The sequence below is a fragment of the Bos indicus genome, chromosome X (assembly GCF_029378745.1).
Source record: "Bos indicus isolate NIAB-ARS_2022 breed Sahiwal x Tharparkar chromosome X, NIAB-ARS_B.indTharparkar_mat_pri_1.0, whole genome shotgun sequence".
In the NCBI taxonomy this organism is placed as follows: domain Eukaryota; kingdom Metazoa; phylum Chordata; class Mammalia; order Artiodactyla; family Bovidae; genus Bos; species Bos indicus.
The window spans coordinates 93,947,978-93,967,740 of NC_091789.1; the positions used below are offsets into that span (position 1 = coordinate 93,947,978).

A 19,763-nucleotide genomic window follows, 5' to 3' on the forward strand; every position below is an offset into this window, starting at 1 on the left:
CGTGTTTAGTCCCCATGACATATATGCGCCCAGTTAGGGTAACTCTTGGGTTAATTTTTTCTGGTGGTTGTTGCTGTGGTAAAACAAATTTCTGTAGATGTTTATTATTGGAATGTGAAAGAGTTTTTAGATTTTATCTTATAATTTACCCCATTGTTGAACTCATTACTTTTAATTTTGTTTCTTGAATATCTTTGTTTTTTAGGTTATATAATTATATAATGTGCAAATATTATTGTTTTAATTTTATCTCCTTATGTTACTTGTTCATTTTTCATACATGGTTACAATGATTCAGTTTTCTAACGTGATTAATTAGGAATGGTGACTAGATATCTTTGTGTAGTTTTCTGCCTTTTTTTTTTTTTTTTGGATGAATAGCTCTAGTGTGTGTGCTTTAATAGTGTCGATTTCTCTCAGACATACCGTATTTATAGTTAAAAGAAAATCCTTCTTTTAAAATCAGAAATGAATACTGAATTTTCAGGCCATTTAAACTGTTTGTTGTTGTTCAGTCGGCAAGTCATGCCCAACTCTTTGCGACCTTGTGAACTGCAGCCTACCTGGCTTCCCTGTCCTTCACTATTTCCCAAAGTTTGCTAAATCTTATCCATTGAGTCAGTGTTACCATCCAACCATCTTATCCTCTGTTGCCCCCTTCTCCTCTTGCCCTCAGTCTTTCCCAGCATCAGGGTCTTTCCCAATGAGTCAGCTCTTATTTTAACTATTATTTATTCACTTAATTTTATTTTTTCTGTTTTTCTTGTGAATCTCTGGTCTTATTTAAAATTAGCCTCAGGCTAAAATCTTAATGCCCATGAAGATCAATTATTTTAAACTGCTGGTGTATGGTAAAATTTTGTTTAGAATTTTACATCTATGTTCACAGATAGGACCAAACTATAATTTTCCTTTTCAGAGTATAGCCCTAAGTCAGATTTAGTTCAAACTGATTTTCACTACATGAAAATGAGTTAGATAGAACACTTTTAAGGAATCTTTGTGTGATAGAATTATTATTCATTTACTATTTAGATATTTAAGTGCCATTTTTGTTTCTTTTGAAATTTATTGATAATGTTTTTTATTTCTTTGGTCTAGATTTCACTTAGATTCCTGATTTCACTTTGGGTACTTGAGTTTTCTTTTCTAGAAAAGAAAACTATTATTCCTTTTCTTTTTTTAAAGAAAATCTTCCCTGGTGGCTCAGAGGTTAAAGCGTCTACCTGGAATGAAGGAGACCCAAGTTTGATCCCTGGGTCGGGAAGATCCCCTGGAGAAGGGAATGGCACCCCACTCCAGTACTCTTGCCTGGAGAATCCCATGGACAGAGGAGCCTGGTAGGCTATAGTCCATGGGGTCGCAAAGAGTCAGACACGACTGAGCGACTTCACTTTCACTTTTCACTTTTTAAAAGAAAATCTGCATATGGAATGCCCTAATGATGTATATCATCTTTGCATTAATTATATATCTTTAAAATCAATACTTTGTATGCTTTTCTCTTTTGTTGAATTGTACTAGCGGTTTATCCGTTTTATTACTTTTTTTAAACCATCCTTTTCCTAAGAGAGACATGTAGAGCTATGGGTGTATTTTGATTCATATTTGAATTTTAAATAGTCACTTTCTTGATTTAGTAGTCATTTAAGAAAAATGTATTTCACAATTTCCATGTGGTTTGTATTCTTTTATCCTACTTATAATTTTTACTATGTAAGAATCCTTCCATTTCGTATTTATTGAGACTTTTTAAGTCTGAGCATATGATAAATTTTTGTGAAAAACACTTTCCCAAACTTTTCCACCTTATTATTATGATGAACTTGATGATTATATTCTATTGATTGTTTTTTTTGATATATTGAACTCTTTCATTGTTGTTTTTGTTGCTAATTTGCTTTCCCATATTGAAATAATGAAATAGTTCTTCAGTTAAATTGTGTTTGCCATGTTAAATTTATCAGCTTTTTGTTTGATTAAAAATCATTAGATTTTGTTTTACTTCCTGGATATTTAAAAAATCATTATCTCGTGCTTTAAAAAAATATATTGTAATATCTGGTTTTGGTTTAAAATTTGCTTGTTTAGAAACAGATTCTGTGACTAATATCTTTTAATTTGTATTAGAAAACCTAAAAGGAATAGCCTTTAAAAAAATGAAGTATAGTTGATTTACAATATTGTATTGGTTTTAGGTGTACAACATAGTGATTTATTATTTTTGCAGATTATACTCCATTATAGGCTATTACAAGATAATGGTTATAATTCCCTGTGATATACATTGTATCCTTGTTGTTTATCTATTTTATACTTATTTTTATTTATTTATTTGCTGTTCTGGGTCTTAGTTGCAGCACATGGGATCTTTAGTTGTTGCATGTAGGACTTAGTTCCCTGACCAGGGATTGAACCCAGGGCCCCTGCATTGGGAACTTGGGAGTCTTAACCACTGAACCACCAGGGAAGCCCAGCTTATATATTTTATACACAGTAGTTTGTATCTGTTAATTTCATGCCCATAGTCTGCCCCTCATCCCTTCCTTCTTCCCTTTGGTAACCACAAGTTTGTTTTCTTTATCCATGAGTCTGTTTCTGTTGCCATTTGCAGAAGTAGACATTTTTAAATGTATTTTTATAATCAGGGTCAGATTTAATTTAATCAAATCTATAATTTTTATTGTATTTACTGCATAAAATTTAGCATTATAATTAGTCTGTATTTTTCATTTAGGGAACTTTTTTCTTTTAAAATTCAAATTCTTGTAAATTTAAGAGATGGTTCAATGATGTGGAAGGATAGCCTTAATTCCTTAATTGATAATATTGCCTCGATTTCTTTCTTAAAAATTTTTATTTATTTATTTTTGGCTGCACTGGCTCTTTGATGCTGAGCGTGAGCTTTCTCTAGTTGTGGTGAGCTGGGGCTATTCTTCACTGTGGTGCACAGGTTTCTCATTTCAGTGACTTCTCTTGTGGAGCACAGGCTCTAGGTGCGCTGGCTTCAGTAGTTGTAGCATGCATGCCCTAGAGTGCATGGGCTCAATAGATGTGGTTCCTGGCCTTAGTTGCTCCACAGCATGTGGGATCTTCCTGGACCAGGGATTGAACTCATGTCCCTTGCATTGGCAGGCAGATTCTCAACCACTGGACCATCAGGGATGTCCCCTCAATGTCTTATAGATGTGTTCAGTGATTCTTTTATTTTTTAATTATCTAATGGATATTTACCAGAGAATGGTAGTCTTTCTTATACACTGCTTAGGCCATCTATCTTATATTTGTTTTCTTATACTATCTTAATTGCTCTTTTCACCTTGTGACTTTACATATTTGGTTTCAGTTTTGTGAAACTTTTTACTTGATCCTGGTTTGCTTTTTAAATAATGGCTGAAAATTTCCCTGACCTGGGGAAGGAAACAGACATCCATATCCAGGAAGCCCAGAGAGTTCCAAATAAGAGGAACCCAAAGAGACCCACACCAAGACACAATTAAAATGTCAAAAGTTAAAGACAAAGAATATTAAAAGCAGCAAGAGAAAAACACCTTGTTACACAGAAGGGAATCCCCCAAAGACAGATTTTACAGCAGAAACTTTGAAGGCCAGAAGGGAGTGGTACAATGTATTCAAAGTACTGAAAGAAAAAAACTTCCAACCAAGAATACTTCCTGGCAAAGTTATTTATTCAGAAGGGGAAGAGAGAGTTTTCTAGGCAAACAAAAGATAAAGGAGTTCATCACCACTAAACTAGCCTTATAGGAAATGTTAAAGGGACTTTTTTAACCTGAAAAGAAAGGGTATTATTTAGTAACACATATGAAAGACAAAATCTCAATGGAAAGGTAAATATATAGTAAAAGGAGTGGTTTGATCACTTACAAAGCTGGTATGAAGCTCCAATACTTGGGCCACCTGATGCAAAGAACTGACTCATTGGAAAAGACCCTGACGCTAGGAAAGATTGAAGGCAGAAGGAGAGGGGATGACAGAGGATGAGCTGGTTGGATGACATCACTGACTTGATGGACATGAGTTTGAGCAAGCTCGGGGAGTTGGTGATGGACAGGGAAGCCTGACATGCTGCACTCTATGAGACTGAGCAACTGAACTGAACTAAAAGTTAGTATGAAGCTTAAAAAAAACAAAAGTAGTAAAAATAACTATGATTACAACAATTATCTGTACAAGGTGAAAGATAAATGTGACATGAAAAACATAAAACATGGTAAGGGGAGAGTAATAATGTTGAGCTTTAAAATGGGATCAAACTTAAATTATTATCAAGTTAAAATAGACTGTTATAGATATAAGTTGTTAAAGAGATGGGAATACCAGACCACCTGACCTGCCTCTTGAGAAACCTATATGCAGGTCAAGAAGCAACAGTTAGAACTGTACATGGAACAACAGACTGGTTCCAAATAGGAAAAGGAGTTCGTCAAGGCTGTATATTGTCACCCTGCTTATTTAACTTATATACAGAGTACATCATGAGAAACGCTGGGCTGCAAGAAGCACAAGCTGGAATCAAGATTGCTGGGAGAAATATCAATAACCTCAGATATGCAGATGACACCACCCTTGTGGCAGAAAGTGAAGAGGAACTAAAAAGCCTCTTGATAAAAGTGAAAGAGGAGAGTGAAAAAGTTGGCTTAAAGCTCAACATTGAGAAAACGAAGATCATGGCATCCAGTCCCATCACTTCATGGCAAATAGATGGGGAAACTGGAAACAGTGTCAGACTTTATTTTTCTGGGCTCCAAAATCACTGCAGATGGTGACTGCAGCCATGAAATTAAAAGACGCTTACTCCTTGGAAGGAAAGTTATGACCAACCTAGATAACATATTCAAAAGCAGAGACATTACTTTGCCAACAAAGGTCCGTCTAGTCAAGGCTATGGTTTTTCCATTGGTCATGTATGGATGTGAGAGTTGAACTGTGAAGAAAGCTGAGTGCCGAAGAATTGATGCTTTGAACTGTGGTGTTGGAGAAGACTCTTGAGAGTCCCTTGGACTGCAAGGAGATCCAACCATCAATCCTAAAGGAAATCAGTCCTGAATATTCATTGGAAGGACTGATGTTGAAGCTGAAACTCCAATACTTTGTTCACCTGATACAAAGAGGAGACTCATTGGAAATGATCCTGATGCTGGGAAAGATTGAAGGCAGGAGCAGAGGGGATGACAGAGGATGAGATGGTTGGATGGCATCACCGACTTAATGGACATGGGTTTGAGCAAGCTCCAGGAGTTGGTGATGGATAGGGAAGCCTGCCATGCTGCAGTCCATGGCATCACAAAGAATCTGACACAACTGAGTGACTGAACTGAATTTTTTAGTTTAGTTATTGTGTCATTTATTGCTGATGATCTGTTCTTTATTTCTTCTTGAATCCTCATTAAACATTTCTTGTATCTTCTCCATACATGCCTCATCCTATTTATCTCTGACTCCATTTTATTTCCAAGATTTTGGATCATCTTTACTATCTTGCTCTGAATTCTTTTTCAGGTAGACTGCCTATTTCCTGTTCATTTGTTTGGTCTTGTTGGTTTTTCATCATGCTGCTTCATCTGGTGCATGTTTCTCTGTCTTTTCATTTAGTTCCGCTTACTGTGTTTGGGGTCTCCTTTCTGCAGGCTGCATGGTCATAGTTCTTTTCATTTGTGCCTATGCCCCCAGTTGGCAGGGTTGGACCAGTGCCTCGTGAAGGTTTCCTGTTAGTGGAAACTGGTGCCTGTGTCCTGGTCGGTGGAGGTGGATTTTGTCTGTGAAGGGACCGTGTGTTTTGGGGTCTCTGTGAGCTTGGTATGGCTTTGGGCAGCTTGTTTGCAAATCAGTAGTGTTATGTTCCTGGGTTTTGTTGTTGTTTTAATAGCAAAAATATTTTCATTTGTGTTTTAATTTTACCTTCACTTTTTACTTCTCTGATGATCATCCTTCTTTATGTAGATCTGAGTTTCTTTTTTATTTCTTCACTTTATTTTAAAAGTTATTTATTTATTTTAATGGAGAATAATTTTTGCCATATTTTTTGCCATATATCAGCATGAATCGGCCATAGGTATATGTGTCTCCCCCAATTTGAACCACTCCTCCCACTTCCCTCCTCAGCCTATCCCTCTATGTTGTCCCAGAACACCAGTTTTCAGTGCCCTGTTTTATGTGTCAAACTCACACTGGTCATCTGTTTTACATATGGTAATGTATGTTTCAGTGCTATTCTCTCAAATCATCCCACTATCTCCTTTTCCCACTGAGTCCAAAAGTCTGTTCTTTATGTCTGTGTCTCCTTTGCTGCCCTGCACATGGGATTGTTGGTATAATCTTTCTAAATTCCATATTTATGCATTAATATACAGTATTTGTCTTTCTTATTTTGAGTTACTTTACTCTATATAATAGGCTCTAGGTTCATCAACCTCATCAGAACTGACTCATATGCATTCCTTTTTATAGCTGAGTAATATTCCACCGTGTATATGTACCACATCTTCCTTATCAGTTCATCTACCAATGGACATCTAAGTTGCTTCCATGACCTAGCTATTGTAAATAGTGCAGTGAACATTATAGTACATGTGTCTTGTGTTCCTGTTCTGCTGAAGGTTTGGTGTGAGGTGTCCAGAACTGGAGTTTTCTGGCTTTTGGGTGGGGCCAGGTCTTTTTGCTGAGGGGGAGGCCTTTAGGAGAGCTCTTGCTGATTAATATTCCATGGGCTTAGAAGTTCTCTCGTGGTCCAGCATCCTCGATTTGGGTCTCGCATCTTGGAGGTTTAGGCCTGACCCCTGGCTGGAGCATACACAGGCCACACAGCACAGAAAAGAAAGAGAAAAAAAGAGATAGCAAAGAAAAATAGAAAAAAAAAAAAACATGAACAAACATACAAAGAAAAAAAGAAAGGACAGACTAAACCCTAAGACAAATGGTAAAAGCAGCACTAAAAAGACAAGGACACAGAAAGAAACTCACACACTCACACAAAAAAAGAAAGAGTAAAAGCAGAAACCAAAAAAAAAAAAAAAAGAGTAATCAAAAGAAAAGAAACCCATAAATGAAAACACTAAAAACTAGACTAGCATAAATACAAAATGATAACTATGATTTAAAAAATGCAATATAATGAAAAAGTACTGTAGAAATAGGAAAATATAAAATAAATTTATTTTTTAAATGAAATGATTAAAAAGGGAAAAATAAATACAAATTAAAGGAATAGTAAAAAAGAACAACAGTAGAACAATATGAAAAAGGAAAAAGATAAAAAAATATATAGAGTGGTAGTAAGAAGAATATTTCCCTGTGGCCTTAGTTGTCAGTGTCCTCACCACATAGTGAGCTCCAGCCAATCTGCATACTTAGGAAGTCGTCCAATATTTCTAGGAAGGTCTCTGGACCTGCTGTGGTCACTATGGGGTCAGCTCAGACTCCTATCTGTCCTTACTCCAGCTGGTACTTGCTTCCAAAGTCTACAGTTGCCCCCCAAGTCCACAGCCACAAGCCAATTGGGATTTAATACCCTGCGCCTGTGACTGTAGGAGTGAATTCCCTCTGGAATTCACCACATAGCCTCTGGTGCTCAGCATTGGTTTTGGCCCTGCCTGCTTGTAGGCTGCCCTCCGGCATCTGTTCCCTGCCCAGACATGAAGGAGTGAAAGTAGTGACTGCTTAGGGCCCACTTGCTCTGTCTGCCCAGAATGGAGCAGACAAGACTGGGATGTGTGGGGAGTGCCTGTAGTGGCAGAGGCCCACAGGAATTTGCTACAACCTGAGACAGGTTGTGCCCTCTTCCAGGGGAATTGGCCATGGGTCGTGGGTCCCTCAGCAGTGGCAGGCACAGGCTACCAGGAAGGTGTCAGCAGTGACCTTTGCCTTCTCAGCTGTGTCAGCCATCACATCCACCTCTGGGTCAGGGACTGCAGCCATGGCCTGTCCTATGGCCTCTAAATATTTACTCTTTAAAATAAAATTATCTCTGCTACTCTGTTCACCTCATTTAAGTGTGCCTGAAACATTTCCTTTTTGTTTAGCGTAATAGAAATTTAGAAAAATACATTAATAGTAATTATATTTTTTCCCAAAAAAATCGCATGAATCTTTTTACCCTCTTCTAGTATACTACTTCATTTAGTTTTTATTTTAAATACTGATTTTAAAATACTGTGCTTAGGCAAGGCAGCCTTCCTACACAAACAGTGTTTTCTAGGAGGTTCAGAAGCATTCTAAGAGGGGGAGAAAATGTCTTTAAACACTGTAGAATAATCATACTTAAATTTTTTTTGAGGTAACATATAACCAAGTGTTCCAAAATTCAGTTTAGAAAATGCTGGCTGAAGGCCTCTTCCAAAAGGAGCTGCTGGACTTGATAGTCTTTAAAATCAGAAGCTTATGTAATAAGGAAAAATGCAAGACACACTCAACAGTTAACATAGATGAAAAGCTTGAGTGCTGACAATAGAACCAGCTTATATTACCAACACATTTTTGAAATGACATATTTTCATCTTCATAGGTACCCCCACTCCACCCTATGTCTCTAAAATATGTCAGTGGCAAAAGTTCATTGACATTGTCTGTTTATTGAAATTTCAAGAAATTTGACCTTTTCAGGGACTCTAGACTCATAAAGCTAAAGCTCCAATATTTTGGTCACCTGATACAAACAGCTGACTCATTGGAAAAATCTCTCATTCTGGGAAAGATCGAGGGCAGAAGGAGAAGTGGGCATCAGAGGATGAGATGACTAGATGGTATCACCGATGCAATGAACATGAACTTGGGCAAATTCCTGGAGATGGTAAGGGACAGGGAGGCCTGGTGTGATGCAGTCCATGGGGTCGCATAGAGTCTGACATGACTGGGCAACTGAACAACAACAGCCCTGTAATCCTTTCTTATCTTCTGAACTTTCCAAGGTTGTTTGTGGTCTACCCTACCCTTATCCCCTTGGTAGGTGGTGTAAATAACACATTTCTTACACAAGATAGGTGATGTGATATCTGGTAAGACCTCTTTCAACCAGATTCTGGGAGAGATTTGTATATCTTTTTGGAAATTTACTAACAGTAATATACTTATATAAAAGCAGTCTATTAAATACTTCTTATTAAATCCATTAGAAGCAACCCCTGACAGGTGCAAGGGTTGATAATTATGGCAAGGGGGAAAAAATCATGGCCCCTTATATAAGATATCCTTGGAAGTACTTACGTACCACAAACCAAATGTTAACAAACCAGTGTTGTTATAAACTTCGTATGAGGATGTTTTCAAGGCGTTATAAAACATTTTCCCTGAAAGTCCCCAAGCAGAGGCCATCTTAATTAGACTCTGTTAAATCTCAGGTAACATTATGTTGCCCGTGCCTGTGAGAAGGAGACTCAGGGAAGCACAGCTGTTTAGATCTTTACGAAAGGCCACACCCCCTCAATGTGGCTATTTTAACATACACTAACTCCAGTGCAGAGGGATATCAAAGTAGAAATTGTATAGGTTAGTTTATAGATTATGCAGATTTGATGAGGTATAGATACTTAGTCTCAGCATTTATAGCGTTAGTCTTGTAGACCTTTCTTGCTTCCCATGGTTATACCCCTTGTTTCCCCCACTCCCCAGAAAAAGCCCTTCATCTTACAAGTGTTTTGGGTCCCTCACATCTTGTTAGTCTGCTTTTACCTGTCATCCTCATTCAAGGCTTAGCTTTTCATTTTGGAGAAGTGAGGTCCCTTTGTGTCTGGCCTCCAGTAAGAAACCCTGGAGTCCTGTTTTGCCCTTTTCACCCCCAGATAGCTAGTGTACTAAACTTAGCCCCTTGTTCCACAGTGTAATTGTCTATCACCCCAGGCTAGGGGAGAATCAAATTCAGCTTCTTCACCAGATTTCTTGATTACTCCGATCTCTTTATTTCCCAAGAGACTGAACTCCCTTCCAATCAAATCCAACTAATGGACTCTGCCCTACAAAACAGCTGCTTTCTTTTTTTAAAGAATTTTTTTGGAGTTTAGTTGATTTACAATGTTGTGTGTTTCAGGTACACAGCACAGTGAATCAGTTGTACATATATCCACTCCTTTTTTAGATTCTTTTCCCACATAGGCCATTGTTATATAGTCGCTAAGGCGTATCTGACTCATTGTGACCCCATGGACTGTATACTTCCCAGGCTCCTCTGTCCATGGGATTCTCCCAGAAAGAATACTGGAGTGGGTTGACATTTCCTATTCAAGAGGATCTTCCCAACCCAGATTGAACCTGTGTCTCCTGTTTTGGCAGGCAGATTCTTTACCACTGAGCCATGTGGAAAGCCTATATAGGCCATTACAGAGTCAAAGTAACTGCTTTCTTCATGTCACTTCCTTATTGATGAACCTAGGGTGATTTTCCAGTGCTTATTGTCTTCAGCATAAACTCCTCCATGTGCTTGGGTTTCAAGGTCTTGCCTTACCTCATTTATCATCTTTGTTTTCTCTTACCTCTCCTCCATATCCCAGCCCCTTGGGTCATCCTCAACCAGTGTTTCTCAAGGAGTTGTGCTGAGAGACCCACTGATTTTGTTTGTTTGTTGGTTGGTTGGTTTAGCTTTTAGCTCATAGTGGGTTGATACTTTTATATAATACAATAAAAATCATTAGAATCAAATTAAAAAGACATAGTAAATAAAGACATACAAAGTAAATAAAGATATATTTATTGTTAGAGTCACAAAACACCAATTTCTCTGTCAAATTGCCATAAAATGTTCTAAAATGCTTATTAATTTCTGGACTAGCCTTGGAGAACACTGGTAGTAATATTTTGGGACTGGCACAGGTTTTGCGGGGCTTCCCAGGTGGTGCAGTAATAAAGATTCTGCCTACCAATGCAGGAAATACAGGAGACCTGAGTTCAATCCCTGGGTCAGGAAGATCCCCGGAGAAGGAAATGGCAACCTACTCCAGTATTCCTGCTTGGAATATTCCATGGACAGATGAGCCTTGCAGGCTATATAGTCCATGGGGTCCCAAAGAGTCAGACATGACTGAGTGACTGAGCACACACAAGGCTTTGAACTATGCTTTAAGTAGCACAGCTCTGCCTCTTGCTAGTTTACACTGTCTTGTCCTTTGCTTAGATGTACCTGCCCTGGCTTGGAACACCCTCTTTTTCAGTAATTTTACCTACCCATACTAGAAGACCCATATTATGTACCCACTCCTTCCTCCACTTGTGCAGCTATACTAAACCATACTGAATACCCCTTCCTTGAACTATTGCTGCTCTACTTACAGTTAATACTGTACTGCTTAGCACCTGATTACACATCATATTTGATTTTTCTACAATTGTTCCATCTCTATGACTAGTAATACTGCCCACTGCCCTGCCTTCCTGAGTAGCCTGAGATGCTAACAAGTATAAAATATGTCTTAAAAAAAACATTGCATCCTGCCACCTAGCCATGTAAGTCCTTCAATGTATATTAGTCGACTGAATCTTCTTTTATCCAAATAAAAATAACATTTTATCCCCCTAAAATGTGTCTCCCACAGTTCATAGTAGGCCCTTGATTAAAACACGTATTTTAAAAGCATATTAAGTTAATTATAGTCTGGGTGCATATAGAGTACTCACCTTCCAATACCGCCCTATTACATAACCTTTTGACCACTGTGTCACAAGTTTGGTTTTGACTGTGGCACAGGTTTGGTTAGGTGTCCTGACTCACAAAGGCATTTTCTGCTGATTCAAACCGGTTCTTCTCAGTCCTGATTTGATGATTCCATGCAGTGTCACATGTTAAGAATGTTGTGAAACTTCAAAAATTGATTCCTATTTACCCAATTTCTATTAATTTTTGTTATATATTCAAATACCATGTATTACTTTTTAGAGGTTAGAGGAAACTTTAAGAGAGTATTACAGTTGCTCCAAGTTTGAAAATTGTTGAATTGGCCTGTTCTAGGTTAAGTGGCCCAGTCTGCCCACCCCTTAATCAATGAATAATTTCTCCCCTATACATTTAGATTCAAGGTTGGTTCTTATTATCCATGTGACAGCAGTCCAAAAGTGGTTATATTTCTATTTCAACCAGTGAGCTTGTTTATTCCAAGTGACTGGAATGCTCTGCCATTTAAGTGTTTCTGCAGTAAGGTGTTTAATGGAGGATGCCGGTAAGTTTTTTTTTTTTTTTTAACTTTTATGATATAACATGTATACAAAATAGCATGCAAACCCAGAGGTACAGCTTAGAGATTTACTGCAAGGTGAGCATGCCTGTGTAACCAAGGGTGGTGAGGATTTGACTGGGAACATTCTTCCTTTCACAACCCGAATGATGGTTTCTTAAACATATGGCATTAATGGAAGTATGAGCCATGTAGTGTAGGGCCAGCCAAGATGGACAGGTCATGGTGGAGAGTTATGACAAAACGTGGTCCACTGGAGAAGGGAATATCAAACCGCTTCACTATTCTTGCCTTGAGAACACCGTGAACAGTATGAAAAGGCAAAAAGATAGGACACTGAAAGAGGAACTCCCCAGGTCAGTAGATGCCCAATATGTTACTGGAGATCAGTGGAGAAATAACTCTGGAAAGAATGAAGAGATGGAGCCAAAGCTACAACAATACCCAGTTGTGGATGTGACTGGTGATGGAATTAAAGTCCAGTACTGTAAAGAGCAATATTGCATAGGAACCTGGAACATTAAGTACACGAATCAAGGCAAATTGGAAGAGGTCAAACAGGAGATGGCAAGAGTGAACATCAACATTTTAGGAATGAGTGAACTAAAATGGACTGGAATGGGTGAATTTACCTCAGATGACCATTATATCTACTATTGTGGGCAAGAATCCCTTAGAAGAAATGGAGTAGCCATCATAGTCAACAAAGTAATCCAAAATGCAGTACTTGGATGCAATCTCAAAAATGACAGAATGATCTCTGTTCATTTCCAAGGCAAACCATTCAATATCACAGTAATCCAAGTCTGTGCCCCAACCAGCTGAAGAAGCTGGAGTTGAACGGTTCTATGAAGACCTAAAGACCTTCTAGAACTAACAGCCAAGAAAGATGTCCTTTTCATTATAGGGGACTGGAATGCAAAAGTAGTAAGTCAAGAAATACCTGGAGTAACAGGCAAATTTGGCCTTGGAGTACAAAATGAAGCAGGGCAAAGGCTAACAGAGTTTTGCCAAGAGAATGCACTGGTCATAGCAAACACCCTCTTCCAACAACACAAGACAAGGCTCTACACATGGACATCACCAGATGGTCGACACCGAAATCAGATTGATTATATTCTCTGCAGCCAAAGATGGAGAAGCTCTATACAGTCAGCAAAAACAAGACTAGGAGCTGACTGTGGCTCAGATCACGACCTCCTTATTGCCAAATTCAGACTGAAATTGAAGAAAGTAGGGAAAACCACTAGACCATTCAGGTATGACCTAAATCAAATCCCTTATGATTATACAGTGGAAGTGAGAAATAGATTTAAGGGACTAGATCTGATAGATAGAGTGCCCAATGAACTATGGATGGAGGTTTGTGACATTGTACAGGAGAGAGTGATCAAGACCATCCCCAAGAAAAAGAAATGCAAACAGGAAAAATGGTTGTCTGAGGAGACCTTAGAAATAGCTGAGAAAAGAAGAGAAGCTAATGGCAGAGGAGAAAAGGAACGATATACCCATTTGAATGCAGAGTTCCAAAGAGTAGAAAGGAGAGATAAGAAAGCCTTCCTCAGTGATCAATGCAAAGAAACAGAGGAAAACAATAGAATGGGAAAGACTAGAGATCTCTTCAAGAAAATTAGAGATACCAAGGGAATATTTCATGCAAAGATGGGCACAATAAAGGACAGAAATGTTATGGACCTAACAGAAGCAGAAGATATTAAGAAGAGGTGGCAAGAATACACAGAAGAACTATACAAAAAAGATCTTCATGGCCCAGATAACCACAATGGTGTGATCACTTACCTAGAACCAGACATCCTGGAATGTGAAGTCAAGTGGGCCTTAGGAAGCATCGCTATGAACAAAGCTAGTGGAGGTGATGGAATTCCAGTTGAGCTATTTCAAATCCTAAACGTGATGCTGTGAAAGTGCTGCATTCAATATGCCAGCAAATTTAGAAAACTCAGCAGTGGCCACAGGACTGGAAAAGGTTAGTTTTCATTCCAATCCCAAAGAAAGGCAATGCCAAAGAGTGTTCAAACCACTGCACAATTGCACTCATCTCACACACTATCAAAGTAATGCTCAAAATTCTCCAAGCCTGGCTTCAACAGTATGTTAAGTGTCAACTTCCAGATGTTCATGCTTGATTTAGAAAAGGCAGAGGAACCAGAGATCAAATTGCCAACATCCACTGGATCATTGCAAAAGCAAGAGAGTTCCAGTAAAACATCTATTTCTGCTTTATTGACTATGCCAAAGCCTTTGATTGTGTGGATCACAACAAACTATGGAAAATTCTTCAAAAGATGGGAATACCAGACCACCTGACCTGCCTCCTGAGATATCTGTATACAGGTCAAGAAGCAACAGTTAGAACTGGATGTAGAACAATAGACTGGTTCCAAATTGGAAAAGGAGTATGTCAAGGCTCTGTATTGTCACCCTACTTATTTAACTTATATGCAGAGTACATTATGAGAAAGGCTGGACTGGATGAAGCAAGAGCTGGAATCAAGTTTGCTGGGAGAAATATCAATAACCTCAGATATGCAGATGGTACCACACTTATGGCAGAAAGCAAAGAATGAAAGAGCATCTTGATGAAAGTGAAAGAGGAGAGTGAAAAAGTTGGCTTAAAACTCAACATTCAGAAAACTAAGATCATGGCATCTGGCCCCATCACTTCATGGCAAAATGATGGGGAAACAATGGACACAGTGAGAGACTTTATTTTTGGGGGCTCCAAAATCACTCCAGATGGTGACTGCAGCCATGAAATTAAAAGACGCTTGCTCCTTGGGAGAAAAGTTATGACCAACCTAGACAGCATATTAAAAAGCAGAGACATTACTTTGCCAGCAAAGGTTCATCTAGTCAAAGCTATATTTTTTCCATTAGTCATATACGGGTGTGAGAGTTGGACTATAAACAAAGCTTAGTGCCAAAGAATTGTTTTGAACTGTGGTGTTGGAGAAGACTCTTGAGAGTCACTTGGACTGCAAGGAGATCCAGCCATTCCATCCTAAAGGAAATCAGTCCTGAATATTCATTGGAAGGAATGATGCTAAAGGTGAAACTCCAATACTTTGGCCACAAGATGGGAAGAAGTGACTCATTGGAAAAGACCCTGATGCCGGGAAAGATTGAAGGCGGGAGGAGAAGGGGATGACAGAGGATAAGATGGTTGGATGGCATCACTGACTCAATGGACATGAGTTTGAGTCAGCTCCGGGAGTTGGTGATGGACATGGAAGCCTGGTGTGCTGCAGTCCATGGGGTCGTAAAGAGTAGAACATGACTGAGTGACTGAACTGAATTAGTGGAAGTGTACATTATGAATTGTAAATTGTAGTCCATATGCAGAGATGGTGCTCAGTTGAATGAATTAAGCCTTTGATTTGTCTCATTGTTCTGAGAGCATTGATGCCATCTGTCTGGCAGCACAAATTCTGACAACTGCCCAAGTCTATAGGGTCTTTCAGTTCACTTCTTTTTTTGGAAAAAAACAAAAAACAAAAACTTTCCAGGTGTTTTGAATTATATTTAGTTGTGGTTAGTGGCAAACTTATGAGTTGGCTGGGTACATCTTCTTGACTTGTGCTGTAGGATCTGCTAAAGGATCTCGGTGTTGGTCTCTATAGCCTGCCCCAACCCCATGTATTGTTTTTTCTTTTTTGCCTTTCGAATTTCAACTTGGAACAATTATAAAAAGCTCCCCACATCTCCATCTTTCCATGGTTACTGTTTTTTTCTGGGCTTTCAAGCGATGAATTCTGATGTACTATTTTATATATCCTACCATGGGATTAAGACACGAAGCTCGTAAAGTACCTTCGCTGGGAAACCTGCCCATTTTCTTCTTCAAGGTCTTTTGTGGTTTGTGTGGTTGGCATTTTAATCAGGACCCACATGAAAATAACCCAATGACCATCCAGGTACATCACTGATAGAATCTCTAAGACCTCTGTTTAGGAAGAAAACTGGAACAAAGAGAAAAACTACTTAAATACTGTGATTTGTGTCAAGGAAAAAAAAGCCACAGTGCTAAAATCTATTGCAACACAAACTAGCACTTTGCTATTACAATATGCTGAGTGTTCTGCCTTCCTTTTCCCCCAGCAGTAATTTCTTAAGTCAGTGATACATTAACTTTGCAGCAAGCCAGCAACTTTTTTTTAAAGATTGTTTTTAATGCAGGCAATTTGCTTTCCCTTATGATTAATTGAGGAACGTGTTGAAATCTAAAGGTTTGCATACATGTGGAGCTATAATTTTTCCTTGGTCTATAACGTAGTTAATTAAGTTCTCCTGGCCCATAAAAACCGGTTACTTTTAGGCAGAGTACAGAAGAGCATGTGACTAGTATGTTGTTTTCTTAAGGGCTTGTTACTTGGTGTCTGGTGGGTGATAGGATAAGCAATACAGTAACTTAAAGGGATTTAAGCATACAGTAAGACAGATTTGGAAGAGAGACCTTCCCCCGCCCCTTGAACTTCTGACATTAGAGAAAGATGTGCTGGGCTCCAATGGATTTAGGTGTTTTCCTCCCTTGGCTTGCCAAGATTCTAGGCATTGAGGGTTTCCTTCCCACACCCACCTTCTCCACCACCAAGGTCAGCCTCTGAGCAGCATTTACCCAGGGACCTGAAGAGGAAAGGTTTCCCGTTGTCCCTGCTTTTTAATTTAAAGGCTTTGTGTAGTCTGACTGCTAGGAGGCAGGGTTGGGGAGCAGTTTTTCACATTTAAGGGAAGTATTTAGCTATATTTTATGGTCCTTTGTTACTGAAGTTCTCAAGTTACAGACTTTTAGTATGATATGTATGTTATTTTGTGTGTTAAATGTCATGTGTTAAAGGTAAGGAGATGGGTAGGGAGATGGACCAGAGTGTCATGACTTTCTTGGGCCCTTCAAGATTCACTGTGTGATCACTGAGGAGAGAAATAAGAGCAGGGGGTTTCATATTAAATACTATAGTTTGAATGCTAATTATTGTGTACCCAAAAAACATTTCTTGAGTACTCATTATGTGCCTACCACTGTGAAATAGGATATAAGAGAAAAACGCCCTAAACCTAGCTTCTCTGGGCTTATTATTCAAGAAACAACGAGGGAGGTAAAGGATGACAATATGATCAAGAAGAAAGTAGCATGTGTCCAGTGGGATATTAGGAAAAGCAGAGTGTCATCAAAGTGAGACTTGAGCTGGGCCTTTAAAACAATTAACAATTGGACATGTGGAAAGGGGAGGTGACAGTCCAGTCTGGTCCAGTAACCCAAGTCTGGTCAGGTGTGGGTGGGGGTTGACCATGAGGAAATTGGCTTTACTGAGCAAGAAAATTGAAGAGATTCTGAGAAGCAGAGCAGAGGAGTTGTGATTGAATGTGGCAGGGAGGGGACTGGTCTTGGAGAGGAATAACAGATCGTGAAAAGTGTAAAGGAGCCAGGGCCAGACTCCAGTGAGAAAGGTGGGGATATAAAGTAAAGGAACAAATACGAAACATCACAAACCAGGAAGTTCTGACTTGGTAACCAATATAGAAATGACAGTAGGAAGGAGCAAAAGATAATTAACATTCTAAATTGGCAAGCTCAGAATAGCAGTGGTGACTGCAGGTAACTTGGAGGGAAGGAAATTTGCTTTGGGGAAAAGTAATGAGTTTAGCTTTAGTGTCAACCTTTTTATTTTGTGATAAACGGTTTCAAATACCCTGTGGCTTGAATGGGAGAGCAGGGATACTTAGAATTTGTGTGAGAATAATGACATCTGAAACCCAAGGTAGAATTCAGAGAGATGATTAGAAAGCTGAAGATGTATTTTTGTCAGGGAGTACCGGTTAAGGGGTGAGGAAAGACTGTGGCACAGTAGGAACTTTGAAGAAGGAAGAGGTGGCAACAGAGATTGAAAAGAAGGAAAGCTCAGAGAAGTAGAGGAGAATCATACTATAGTACAGAATAATATAAATGAAGGTGTGGGCATTTCAAGGATTGAGGAGTCACCTTACATCAGATCTTAAAAAAAATTAAGCAGAATAGAAGGTTTAAAAAATTCACTTTAGCTGTGTTAGCTTCTAGTGGATATTAAGCCCTTTAGACCATGTAAAGTTAGACCATGTAAACCTATTATAGGTTATGTTTTACATATATATATATATATATATAAAACTTAAAATAGTGCAGAATTTGATACCCTCTTGGACTCCATTCCAAGAAGGTCTTACCCACGACTCCATTCCTCTGTGTAAGACACAGGCTTATGTATATTGTCCTGAAATGTGTACAGTAGGTCACGAAAGTTAAACAAGACTGGGTAAATTTTTCCACCAAGTTTCAGCAGATTGTTTTCTCCCCCAAACAAATGTTTGGTCATATCACCATGAGTATGAAGCAGCTAAGATGCAGAGGTGTCAGCCACTTGCTTTAATATTCAGATAAAGTCAGTGACAGGGTTGGAACTAGGATCCAGTTCCTCAGATTGGTTAATATGTGTTTTTAAATTTTTTTCTCTAGCCCATTGAGAGAAAAGGAGTAACATTCCACTCTGTATATCTTATGTCTTGGACCCAAATTCAGATCAAGACTTATTCATAAGCTTACATTTTTTAATTATAGAGTGAGGTGTAGTTGGTATCTGTCAGGCTACTAGTCGACACGCCTCGGGTGGGTGATTAGGTAGAACACTGACTGAAGGATGGAGTATGTGTGTGTCCCCAAACCTGACACACCCTGAAATCTTCCTGAAGTAGTAAATCATTTTATCAATATCTTCTTGCACAATAATGGGGAAGGGGAAGTAATTTGAAGAGCTGCTGATAAAACATTTTTGGGGCCTCGTAATGGCAGTACTTCAAACAGAATCAGAGCAGCTGTACTTAGCCTGAATGCAAACAGATTCATTTCACAGATAGTTATGGACTTCTACCCTGTATTTGAGGCCTCCAAGTGAAGTTAAGGTCAGTCTCTTCCCTCTGGGGGAGATCAGGCACAGTGCAAATAACTGGAACGCAGGGCTGAATACGTGTGTAGGTGCTATGGGAGCTAGTCAGAGGACAGACTGTCTTAGAGTAGGTTCTTGGAGGAAATGTAGAGTGCAGAGGCCTGACAGCTATTGAGAAAAGCATAAATGAAGAGATAATAACTCTATTCATTCTGCCAGTCCTCCAAGTTGTAAGACGTAATTAGTTTATGTACCGAATGAATGGTGTAACTGTGTCTATTTTTAGAGGGGACTTGAGCTCATGAGTCAAGTCCTTCCAAGTTGTCGTTTTTTGTTTAAATTTCTCTTGAGCAATAAAATAAAATCCACTTAACTGCCAGTTTTATCATGTGTTGTATCTTGGCTTTCGAGCTACAGGGGTTGGGAAATGAGAGGAAAATTTAGTGTTTCATCTTGGGAACACCAGCACAGATAGGTAGCTTGCCCAGAATTCAGAGTAGCAAAAGTATTTTAAATGCATTGGTACCTGTGGAGCAAACAACATTCTTTTATTTTATTATTGTTGGTTAGTTGCTAAATCATGTCTGACTCTTGCGACTCTATGGACTATAGCCTGCTAAGCTCCTCTGTGCATGGAGTTTCCCAGGCAAGAATA

General features: G+C 38.9%; 1 protein-coding gene across 1 annotated transcript in view; it reads left to right on the top strand.

Moving 5' to 3' along the window:
* The window catches only part of CLCN5 (chloride voltage-gated channel 5), a 183,227-nt gene that overhangs the window by 63,282 nt on the left and 100,182 nt on the right, over positions 1–19,763 (top strand). The window lies entirely within an intron of this gene.